This window comes from Paramisgurnus dabryanus, chromosome 20 (assembly GCF_030506205.2).
Source record: "Paramisgurnus dabryanus chromosome 20, PD_genome_1.1, whole genome shotgun sequence".
NCBI classification, from domain to species: Eukaryota; Metazoa; Chordata; class Actinopteri; order Cypriniformes; family Cobitidae; genus Paramisgurnus; species Paramisgurnus dabryanus.
Genome location: NC_133356.1, coordinates 6496034 through 6509205, shown reverse-complemented (window position 1 = coordinate 6509205; position 13172 = coordinate 6496034). Strand labels below are relative to the sequence as shown.

At 37.0% G+C, this 13172-nt stretch overlaps 1 protein-coding gene across 1 annotated transcript in view; it reads right to left on the bottom strand.

Moving 5' to 3' along the window:
- The window catches only part of LOC135786655 (collagen alpha-6(VI) chain), a 65308-nt gene extending 56633 nt beyond the window's left edge, over positions 1-8675 (bottom strand). The window contains exon 1 of the mRNA XM_065296147.2: positions 8555-8675. The gene's annotated coding sequence lies outside the window, so the exon portion shown is untranslated. The remainder of the gene's footprint in view (positions 1-8554) is intronic.
- Positions 8676-13172: the final 4497 nt, after the last annotated feature.

Here is a 13172-nt window from a genome sequence, read left to right as displayed (position 1 = left end):
TGCACTGTAGATGATGATAACTTCAAACTCTTTGCAATTTTTCTCTGAGAAACTCAGAAAACTATTTTTCGCCGCAGCATTGGGGAATTGGTGATTCTCTGCCCATGTTGAGACACTGCCACTCTGACAGACTTTTTTATACCCAATCATGTTGCCAATTGACCTAAAAAGTTGCAAATTATTCCTTAAACTGTTCCTTATATGTAGATTTAAATTTTCTAGCCTCTTATTGCTACCTGTCCCAACTTTTTTTGGAATGTGTAGCTCTCATGAAATCCAAAATGAGCCAATATTTGGCATGACATTTCAAAATGCTTCACTTTCTACATTTGATATGTTATTTATATTCTATTGTAAATAAAATATCAGTTTATGAGATTAGTATATTATTCCATTCCTTTTTTTACTCACAATTTCTACAGTGTCCCAACTTTTCTGATTTGGGGTTGTACAACCATTTTACAGATTATTAAAAAAAATATTGTGGTAACAAAAACACATGTTGTATGTGAGTACACTCAAAATGTTCTGTTATCCTTCATTGTGCAGGTAAAAAAATGAGAGGCATTTTCAGATACTAATAAAGAGTTTTACAATCTCCACCACATGCATTTATAAGACACATAATACTCTCGCTTGTCATTTCTGCAAAAAAGCTGTGCAGGGCTCAACATAAAGGACTGCCCGGTTGCCCGGGGCAAGCGTGAGAGACGTTCGGGCCAGTAAAAAGTATTGTCACTTGCCCGATCGGGCCAGTGCTTCACCCTCATTCACTAAAATATATTTTCATCAATGTATATTATTTAACATCTGGGAAGCAGACATTTACTTGGGTAAAACACGAGGAAAGAAACGATGCAATATTTTGCAAAATGTAATGTCAGTTTACAGGTAAAGCAGAAAAGTTGGGAACTTTTTTAGTTGGAACATGTTTGTTGTATATGTGTACAATTATATTTTATTTGAATTATTATTTTTAAATATGTGACACAGACATTTTTTTACCGGGGCCAGTGAAAATTTTGGCAGGGCAAGTAAATACATGAACCACTGGCCCGACCGGGCCAGTATAAAAAAATATTTGCGTTGAGCCCTGCTGTGAATTTTTTTACCTGGCTTTGAGTGTCTGATTGACTGACGTCTCATAAGTTCAGTGTTGTAGGCTACAGATCAGTAGCTTCAATCGTTTATTAAAAGTAATCGGTTCAGATGAGTCATTAGTTCGCGTATTTAGCGGGAATAGACGCGTTGTAAACTAATCCCAGCTCCCAGAAATCTTTTTGGTGGCTGCTAAAAGATCAATGTAGGAAATAACTTGCAAGCAATAAAACTTATAATAACAAAAGAATTTGTAAGCTCTCGCAGGCCACATAATTAACATAATTTGTAAGCTCTCAGGGGCCAGATAAAATGAGGGGGCGGGCCTTGAGTTTGACACCCCTGGGTTATGGTTAGGTTTATGGTAAGTGGCAGTGTTGGGGAAAGTTACTTTTAAAAGTAATGCATTACAATATTAAGTTATTCCCCCAAAAAAGTAACTAATTGCATTACTTAGATACTTCTCATGGAAAGTAATGCTTACGTTACTTTTAAGTTACTTTTTCTATTACTTTTTCTTACTTGGCTGAGGTTTTTGAGCTCTTTCAGGCTTTGCAGGTGTTTTTTATGACTGAGAAGTTCTGCATTCAGGCACTGCATATTTCCATTGCAAAAATGTTAAGTTCTGCCCTTCCATCTCCGTTTCTGACTTAAACTGTTCCTGCTCAGCCGCAACGCATAGTGTGTGTAATTCTACATTAATATGTATGTAAATAATTGATGACAGGCCGTTGATCAGCGCAGGTGTGCATTTTTTTCTTATAATTTAAAGGAGCATAGTCAAATTATTTCTCTTATACCACAAACATCGCTCTCAACACTGGTTAGGAGTGGGGTTAGTGTATACGTTATCCGAACAGGGGAAATGGCAAACACAATTTATTTTGGAAAACAGCATGTCAAGGTTTTAGACGGCATGCAAATACTGAGTTTACATTTTTGAATAAACTTAAAGAAACATATACACAAATTTATAAGGGCAACTATCATCCTTGTAAACACAGGCAGTTATGTCTTAATGGTGCAATTTGTAAGATATTTGCAGTAAAATGTCCAAAAACCACTAGGCCAGTGTTATATATTTTGTCCAGCTGATTACTATCAATATCTGTAATGTTTTCAACTACTTGTAAATCATGAGAAAATTTCCATTCAAAACATTGACACGGGGCAGTGCAGTCTCCTGTCAATGACGTTAATATCCATGTGACCCTTTGTCACCGCCTTTACTGACGTAAACCACATGACAACAGTGGTCTAGCTCGAAAAAATAAAATGGCGGCCAAGGAAGCAGCTGGAGCACAAATTTAGTGAAAATAAACGTATATTTTCACTTTTTAAGCATTTTAATGGCATTTCTAGCGAGGAATTAGTATTGTAGTTTTCAAATATGTGATTAGTTATCACAAAGGCGCTCTCTGTTTATATTTCAAACACGCTGCCTTTGAAGTGCGTCGGAAAGCCTTTCTCTGAGGTGCGTTCATGCCTCCGAAGTCAGGGCCTCATGAGGCAGCGAGGCAACAAGTCACTGCCTTGAGTTTTCGGACGCAGCGAGCCAGTGTCCTGGACAAATGCGGAACTATGCGTTAGCACCTGTCGAGCTACACGCTTGCTTATGGACTTATGGATTACTTTTTACCGTCTGCCGCTGGTTGTGTCAGCTCCTGTAAGCGTACGGGCCAACTAAACGACCCAAGAAGAGTTTGGAACAAAACGAGGGAGGATCAATTTGTTGCATTATCTGGATGGAGAGAGCTTCACGACAACATTTAACTAGACCGAGATTCTGATCCTGCTTGTATTTTACGCGATGGGTGAGTTGTTTTGATTCGTAACCCTTCAAAAAACGTATGCTATTATATTGATCACAACATTAGTGTGTAGATTGTAATCAGCGCGTCTTCCCGCGGACGATATGCACATCAAAAGGTATTGTACAGCAATATAAATGGTCATTTTAAGACACTTCACAATAAGATTTGTACTGTCAATACATTATGTCAGAAATCATTGTAGATTGTAAGTTGAAAACTTAATTCTGTGCTGTGTTTACCATCGAATTTGGACTAATACTGTAATATCAATATGACTAACAATTTCGTTTTGAACATCACATATAAACTTACATAATGAAATAAACGATGTCATCAAACGCAACATTTATAAGACTTGATTACCTTACGTGATTTCTCGTTCACGTCTGATTGATGGCCATCAGTGGTTGAGTTAAAGACTACAAATCCCATAATTCCACGCTGCTTCAGAGCCTCAGTAAACAACATCATTGTTATTGTTTGATCTGGCGCCATCTAGCGGCGAAAATAATACAAACTGCATCTTTAAGTAAATGTGAAAGGTTATGCTAATTTTTCAGTTCTGTCAGGAATGGTGGTGGATGAACCCAAGTGCAGACAGCTCTCAACCCAAAAGACTTTTATTATATAACAAAAATTCCCTCGAGGGGGTAAACAAGACAAGACAAGAATTAAATAACAACCAGGGCAAAACAAGACAAAGACTCCTGACGGTGTCACACACACACAATGATCCGGCAAAGACAAGAGACACAATGGCATATAAATAGGGAAACTAATTAGGGGACAATAACAAACAGGTGAGGAAACTAATCATACATAATTTGGAAACAGGAGGGTAAGGTTAAGACTAAAGACAGGAGAGCACGTGCCACACATCACACAGGTCACGTGACTCTCCACACAAACACAGAACATGTATACGGGGGTGTCAGGATCCTGGCACCTAACAAGACAAAATACAATTAATAACATTTGGGATCCTGACACTACCCCTCCCTTAAGGGATGCCACATGGCATCCCAACACAACAATAAACAAAGTCCAACGGCCAGAAGGCCGACAGTGCCCAATGTCCGGACCCCCGAAAACAAGGCGGGACAGACTGTCTCCGCCCAGGAAGTGGGCCCGGAACCCAGCACCGCTCGGCCCGCCGACCCCGAACAGGACACGCTGTACAGGAACGCTCGCGGGGCTCACTGACCAGTGAGAATCTCGGAGCTTGCTGGCCGATCCTGTCGCGGGGCTCTCTGAACAGAGCTCCATCGCGGCAACACTCCGACGAACAAACACTCCCACAGGATCCGCCGACCAGGAACTTCCCGCGGACCACGCCATCCTGGCACTTCTCCGCGGGGCTCACCGACCAGCCCACTCCCGTGGGGCTTGTCGATCTGGATCTGTCCCGCGAAGCTCCCCGAACAGGAACACTCCCGCGAAGCTCGTCGACCAGTAGCCCTACCGAAGACCCCACCGATCAGGAACACACCCGCGGGGCTCACTGCACAGCCACAGGAACAACTCCACAGACAACGGCAGGACTGGACAGACAGCAGGACGAGGCAGGACTAGACGGACAGGAACACTCGACGGAGACGAACTGAACAAGGTAACAAAACCAAAACAGAGCTGTCTGCTGGGTTCAAGAATGGCCGGATCATTCTGTCAGGAATGGTGGTGGATGAACCCAAGTGCAGACAGCTCTCAACCCAAAAGACTTTTATTATATAACAAAAATTCCCTCGAGGGGGTAAACAAGACAAGACAAGAATTAAATAACAACCAGGGCAAAACAAGACAAAGACTCCTGACGGTGTCACACACACACAATGATCCGGCAAAGACAAGAAACACAATGGCATATAAATAGGGAAACTAATTAGGGGACAATAACAAACAGGTGGGGAAACTAATCATACATAATTTGGAAACAGGAGGGTAAGGTTAAGACTAAAGACAGGAGAGCACGTGCCACACATCACACAGGTCACGTGACTCTCCACACAAACACAGAACATGTATACGGGGGTGTCAGGATCCTGGCACCAAACAAGACAAAATACAATTAATAACATTTGGGATCCTGACAAGTTCCCCTAGAGTTAAACATTTGATTTTTAAAGTTTTGGAATCCATTCAGCTGATCTCCGGGTCTGGCGGTACCACGTTTAGCATAGCTTAGCATAATTCATTGAATCTGATTAGACCATAAGCATCGCGTTCAAAAATAACCAAACAATTTTGATATTTTTCACATTAAAAACTTGACTCTTTTGTAGTAACAACATGTACTACACACTAAAAAAGGAGGTGTTAATTTTTTACACATCTTTTTGTGTTATGCTTTTAACACATTATGTGTAATTTTAACACATCATGTGCCATTTTGTGTTGATTTTGTATTAAAATAAAACACAAGTTTGTTAAAAGTAATTTAACTTTTAACATTTAGTGTGTTGTCCCAGAATCAACACTAATGTTTTAACACATCCTTTCTAAGAGTGTAAGACCGACTGAAAATTAAAAGTTGCGATTTTCTAGGCAGATATGGCTAGAAACTATACTGTCATTCTGGCGTAATAATCAAGGACTTTGCTTCCGTAACATGGCTGCAGCAGGCACAATAATGTTATGCACTGCCAGAAAATAGTCCCCTGCCATTGGAAGTTACCAAGGGGACTACTTTCGGGCACTGCGTAATATCATTGCACCTGCTACAACAATGTTACAGCAGCAAAGTCCTTGATTATTACGCCAGTTTGAGAGTATAGTTTCTAGCCATATCGGCCAAGAAAATCACATCTTTTAATTTTACGTCAGTCTTAGTACACGATGAAACTACATAAGAGTCAAGTTTTAAATAGGAAAAATATAAAAACTCTTTGGTTATTTTTGAGCACGATGCCAATTGTCTAATCAGATTCAATGGATTGTGCTAAGCTATGCTGAAAAAAGTCGTACTGTCAGACCCGGAGATCAGCTGAATGGATTCCAAAATGGTAAAAATCAAATGTTTAACTCTAGGGAAGCTGGAAAATGAGCATATTTTCAAAAAAAGGTGGAGTGTCCCTTTAAACTAGTGTAAATTAATCAAACAACAACAGACTCACTGTTTTTGATGATTAACTTTTTTATTTGTATGTAGTTATGCCATGGGCGTCGGAAGCAAATGAAAAGTGGGTGGGTCCCCACATAATCCCCCCCCCCCCCCCCCGAAAAATACATTTACTGCAATTGATGACATTTTCATGTTTCCTTTTAATTAGCCTGAACATTTGCGTTTATTAAATTAAAGACAGTAGCCTATTACGGTCGAAAACCTGGTAATAGCCCTTTAAATATTTTGCAAATAATGACAGATGTCATGTTTCATTTATCTTTCTCTGCGTCATTTTTTTTCTCTACTCTGCTTACAGTAGGCTACAATGTTTATTTTTTATTTTGAGGAAATAAAAGGTAAGAAAAACGAATGAAGGTAAACTGATACAACTTTTGTATACCTTTTTCTCTCTTTCTCTCTCTTAGAGAAATATAAATGTGAGATTCTGGAAATGAGATCACTTTATTTTATGGTATCCGTCGGGAAACAATGCTGTCATAAGAGTTTGAGCATGTGTACTTCTAAAACACAATCGATTAAACAGAGGTATGACTTTATGAATTATCTGCAAATGTACCTCACAAATAATAACAATATGTGAAGACGTTCATATCGCAAATGAAAAGTAATTGCTTCTAAAAAAAACTTGAAAATTATCCAGCGATCGTGCCATAATCAAAATAATCTATTTTACAGCAGTAACAATAGTTTAGCCTATACTTTTAACGTTTGAAAGGAACCACATTTAGTGCTGTGTTAATTATCATTAAAAGCAAAACGGGATCTCTGTGCCTCCGCGACAGACGCAATTCTTCTGGCATCTCTCATCTCCTCTTTTTTTCTTCTGTGTCTTGAACTTGGGGCTCGAGTCCGACCTAAGGTTCGAGCTGCCTTTAAGAACACCAAGCTAAGTTCGTTTACCGTTAATTATTAAGACTAAATGGGCAGGCAAACTCGTGAAACAATGAAAATAAAATAATCCGCTATAATATGGTTTTACACGTCTATAGAAAATATACTATAAATAAAGCAGTTATTAATTTCCCTAATGCATGGTTGTTTGACATTTACTTCTGTTTAAAACGTTATACATTTGGCAAATGAGGTTTTTCAGCACTATGTTCGAACAGCAGCTCAGCATCCACTCACCCCCGCGAATTATGTTAAAAAGCTGAAATGGGTCCGCGGTGTAAAAAAGCAAAGGTTAGGGATCCCTGCTCTAGTGGAATGGATTTTGACTAACAGCGCTTTGATAAGTGAACAGACAAATGCGCTAAATTAGAGAAAAAGTGGGTGGGTCCATTATCATTGGTCTTAAAAAGTGGGTGGGTCCTGTCCCACCCACGTATAATGGTTCCGACGCCCATGAGTTATGCTATTGCTGATAATTTGATTATTTGTTTTTATTTTTAGTGACTGTTTACTAAAGTTTTTGGTGCCATAACTTTATTTATTAAGTTTACATGAGTCACAAACAATAAAAACAATAATCAGGCCTGTTTTACTTTAATGCTTTTATGGTGGGGCCATTGCACAGACTTTAGCCTGGATGGTGTTCCTGTAGCTCACTTGGTAGAGCATTGCATTAACAAAGGTCATGGATTCAATCCAGGGAACACATACTAACAAAAATGTATAGCTTACACTGTAAAAAAAAAAACTTTTTTGTTGAATCAACTCATATTTACAAGTCATTTCAACTTACTATTTTTAAAATGAGTAAAATGAATTTTTGAAATGATTACACTCAAAATTTTTAATTTTTTAATTTGAGAAACACAAACGCTATTTTATAATAAATATAAAAAACATCATAAAATTATTATTCGGTTTTAGCAACATCAGTAGGCTATGTATATAAAGAAAATCTTAATGTTATATTGTGTCGAAATGTCATACCAAAAGCTCATACAGTAAAAATAAAAGTGTTGCTAATGCTATTAGTTAATGTAAAAAAGTCAATTAACAGATTAAATAGTAGATTAAAAGTTTAGCAACTACCTCAATATTTTAATGATGTCAGAAGCCTATGTTTAAATGCTATTCAATGTGCATAATTTACATCTAAAAGTACACAAAACTGTAATATTGGTGCAATACTTCACTGTAAAAAAAATCATGCAGCACGAAGTTAAAGTTACTTGGTTTTGCATTTTAAAAAGGCTTCAAAATAGTTGACATAACTTAAAAATTACAAGTTGAAATTGTTTAATTTAGTTGAAGTAACATAAAAATGTGTGTTTACAGCGTTACATCATTTACTATGTAATATAATAACTGTTACTATATCATAGTTATTAAATACATGATATGAAGTTAACTTTCAAACACAAAGAACAAAATTAGTAAAATAATTTTTTACGTTTTTTGCCTGTTTAATATGGCGTAAAATGCATTTGACACTAAAAAAAACATAAAACGTACATGAATTGAAATCTGCCAGGCATTTCTATGACTTTTGAATTTCATACTTTGGCATAAATCACACTTAGATCTTTAAGATCTAATATTCACAATGAGCAGAATAAGAAAGTGAACTTACCCACACCGACACCAAAGACAAAGGATGAATCAACCTGAGGGAAAAACCTCAAATCTAATGAATCTTATCAAGCCACTCCTCAACGCCATCATCCTCAAGAAGATCATTTTCATTTCCATTTTAGGAGAAGATGACTCCTGAGACATGCATATACAGACACACACGTGATAAGATTTAGTACTTGTTTATCTTCACCATTGAAAAGTTTCAATGCAGCACTTTTCTGGATTATTGCAAAATGATCACAGCTGTTTTTATCTCTAATAATCGCATGATTTGTTTTTATGATTTATGTATTAGTCCTTTTAAAACAATGTTACAGAACTGTTCACAGTGAAATTAAAATAACCATGTGTTATTTTGAACTTGTGAGCTGTTATTTATCTGTAAAATACTTCATGAAGAGCATTATGACATAAAAAAATGGCATTGGTTGGTTTCCCAAAACTACAAATACTTTGTGTTCGTGGGCGAAATTAAAATATTATTTGAAGTTTGGGTAGCCTAACATAATAACATTAGATGAACCACTGGTGGGTGTTTGGGGCAGGAACTATTTTAGGATCAGTTTAGCAGATGGGGCCAAAATATATGCAACTTAATACAACTGTTAAACTACAAATGAGCATTTACATTCATATCTCTATTTGTGTTCCATTGAATAAATATCAGTAAAGACACAAGATTGGGTACATGACAGAATTTTTCATTTGAGTAAACGAGTGAAACACACCTCTTAGTTATTAATTCATAAAATCTTTGCCTTGTCATTGTCTGAGAAAAGTTCCCATGTAGTGGATTTTTCCTCAGCCTGTGTTCAATCAGCAAGATCTCAAGACAGCAGCGTTCTGGCTTCCCATCTCCACTGTTCTTCCAAACAAAACATCATGTCCAATGAGGTTTGTATACACAGAGAAATGCAATAGTCACATTCCTACACAGCATGTCTATAAAAAAGCAATCGGCATCGTAAAAAAAAGGATTAAGCATAAACCCCAAAACAGCATATTACAAGACAACAGAATCTAAAACATAGCTATTCACAATATTATTTAGCTTTCTAAAAACTGATTCAGGTTGCTTCATTGAAATTTTTATTTGTAGGATTTGTACCGCTTTGGGTTCATAAGAAAACTCGTAAATAATCCCTAGATAGTTCCTTTAGTTAGGTTAAAGGAGTAGTCCACTTTATAGATGGGGCCCATTGACTTTCCCTAGTATTTTTTTCCTACTATAAAAAGTCAATGGACCCCATCTCTAAAGTGGACTACTCCTTTAAGACCTGTTTTTGACCCATAATGTCAAATGAATAACTTTTGGGAAATTTCTTACGGAAAGATACCTGGGCAAATATCAAAACTACATTTTCTAATAGGCTACTGAAGTTCTGACAAGAAATCTTGTTTTCTTAAAAAGGACTCTTAGAAACTGTTTTAACTGAGATGTACATTCAGCAATGCGACTTGTACGTTACACTGTATGGATTAAAAGTATATGACATAAAGGGGTGGTTTCCCAGACAGGGTTTAAATTCATCCAGGACTAGATCTTATTTATATTAGGTCATTTAAGAAGTTTTTACAAACATACCTTACAAAAAACACTACAAGTGTGCATCTTAAGACAAAACAATGTCACCGATATGTAAACAGGACAAGGTGGTTTTTAATTAAAGCAGCTCAAACATGCATTTAAGTCTGGAACTAGGATAAGCCCTGTACGGTAACCGCCCCAAAGAAATAGAGATTTTAATATGGACTGTAGGAATATATAAAACAAAGAAATATTCTACTATCAGTGCGCAGTTTTTCAAGGAAAACACGCCTCTACATGGGTGCACATAGGCGTAGTACCGCACAGGGCTTGACATTAACTTTTTGAGGAACTTGTCCTTCGGACAAGTAAATTTATATTTCACTTGTCCATGCACAAAAGTCACTTGTCCGGGTAAAGATTTATAATATAATTAATTTTTTGTGTTTTGCTAATCAGTGGCGGTGCCAGGGATTTTTCATAGGGGTGGCCAGGCAGGGGCCAGCAGTAACTCTGGGGTGGCACATAAAATCTCTATCATCCAACCTTAAAATACTATTAAGTATTATAGGTGCATTAATCACAATGATGTATAACATACAATTGCTACAATACTTTAATTTCAATTAAAAATTAATTGAGATTAACATACAATTTATAGTCATAATTCCACCTCAAGTTTTTTTTAAACTATTTAATCAAATAAAACTTTTGAAATTTACTTTGAAACCAGAATTTATATCTCCCATTGCTGAAAAAACTATAGAGACCAGAAAATCACGTAAATTTTGTAGGCCACTGAAATGTATTTTACTAAGATTCATTTGGCTGCTTCTTGCTACTCTTTCTGAAGAAGGATGCTATATCTGCTGCCTTTCTCTTCATTTTTCCCACATTTCAATGATTGTCTGACATTAAAACATTCCCATGTTTTAAAAAACGTATTAGGGTAAATGTATCCAGATTATCTGTTATATATAAAATCAATCTTAATCCTAGCATTTACGCTGTAATTTTTGTGTGGGATTTTTTAATGTACAGTGACAAACTCTGTCAGATTCAAATCGGCTGTCGCGCGGCGCACACACGCATAGGCGTGCTGAAAGAGAGATTCTTATTATAAAACAGATTCTTAAACAAGATTTTAAGCCCATTATGCGTTTTTACCGAACTTTAGAACAGAAAAAATACGGACTGCGGTTGAAGTGTCTGTCATTTATATTCACGCCGGAGCCTGAAGAAACCTCACTCTCCACTCCATGACATCCCGCCCCTCCGTGTTCGGCGATCAGGTTTCATGCGCGCGCAGCTTGTTTAATAACAGCAAGGTGTTAACGTTTGTGTGTTTGTGTCAGCGCGCTGCGCTCTCTGTTCAAAATTCCGCTCGGTGTTTGCGCACGTGTTCTGCTCTGTCGTTAACGGCACATAACGTTAAGTAACATTGTTTGAAATTTAACTTGTCCAGTTGGACAACTAATTTTCTCTTACACTTGTCCTTCAAAAAATCCACTTGTCCCGGACAAGCGGACAAGCCTTAATGTCGAGCCCTGCCGCATGATGTGTACATGTTTCCTCAGCGCCACCATCAATCCCTCAACAATCCACCTCGAGAGCGCCGCACTGGACAGAATGTTTTTTCTCATCAAATGTTTGTGTCAAAAATAAAAAATCTAAAAGTCTGATCAGCGCGTTGTTGTTGTAGAAATATCCATACTTAAAACTTTATAAACTAAAATAACTAGCTTATGGTAACGCCGCCATCTTGGTTGCGTTCGCATTCAAGATGAGACCTGTCCTGAATACAGAGGAGTCTAAGATGGCACCGTTAACGGAAGCTAGTTATTTTCGTTTATAACATTTTAAATATGGATTTCTACAACATAACGGCACGGATTACCCCCAGAAGGCCTTTGTTGATCATTGCGGAGCCATTTAACTTTTTTTTGTGAAGAATGGATGCACGTTTTTGGACGTGAAGGAGTGGACCCTGAAACTTTATATTTGATTAACTGAAAGATTTAAAACATTTTCTGAAAATGCGTTCGTCTGAAAAATGAAGGATATATGCATCTCGGACAGCTTGGGGGTGAGTAAACCATAGGTTTAATATCATTTTTGGCCAAACTATTCCTTTAATTGTACAACCTTACCACTTTTGAAAATGAAATACTCACAGTAAAATAAGCAGGGATTCTTAAAAAAGAAATGCTTTGATATGCCTCATTGTAATATCAACATATAACTTTGAATAATAAAACACAAACAAGTGCATTTTCATGTTACCTGTACAGAACTTGGTAAAAGCTGGTATCAGAACCTCCAAGTTCTGTTGTTTAAGCTTCTCAAGGACAAAATTATCCATCTTTTATCTGTCTCAACAGGGTCTGTGGGAAAAGAGCCAGAACTGTGACTTAGGTGGGCATAATTTCTCAGAAATAAAAACATTTAAAAAAGACAAAAATGTCTGTAACTTAAGACAGACCAAATGAGAGTTCACAATATGTGACCCTGTCTGTGAACTCAAGGCTTAAGTTTCATAAACTAAACATAAGATTAAAAGCATCACTTTGATTTCAACTTTTACAACAAACGATCATTTATTTAAAACGTACAGGTTTCTGCCTCATATTAACATTTTTAAACAGAATTTCTAAACCATTAGAATATGTTACCTTCTAACGTTATCTAAATGACGTTTCTAAAATGATGAAAACAAGTCATGTTTAAACATTGGATTGTTTCATAAAACGTTTAATCAATCGAAATATGTAATTTATATAAAAGCAAGCATAAACATAGTTTAGATTTCCTGAGCATTACAGAGTAGCCAACGGAAGCTAATAAAACTAGTTTAATAACAGTTATGTCATCATTTTGCATATTTTTGCATTCAGAAATAGTTTAATAGATTAAAAACAATGATATAAACCTTGTTCCTTCAAATAAATCAAAGATAAGTCGATGAAAAACCGTTCATGAATCCTGAGGCGAGAGTAAATTCCCGCGTCAGGTAGCGGTAGTAGTTCAGCTGACGCGTCTGTGTGGGGGAGGGGAGGAGTTCTCTCTGGGGAAAAACAACACTGAC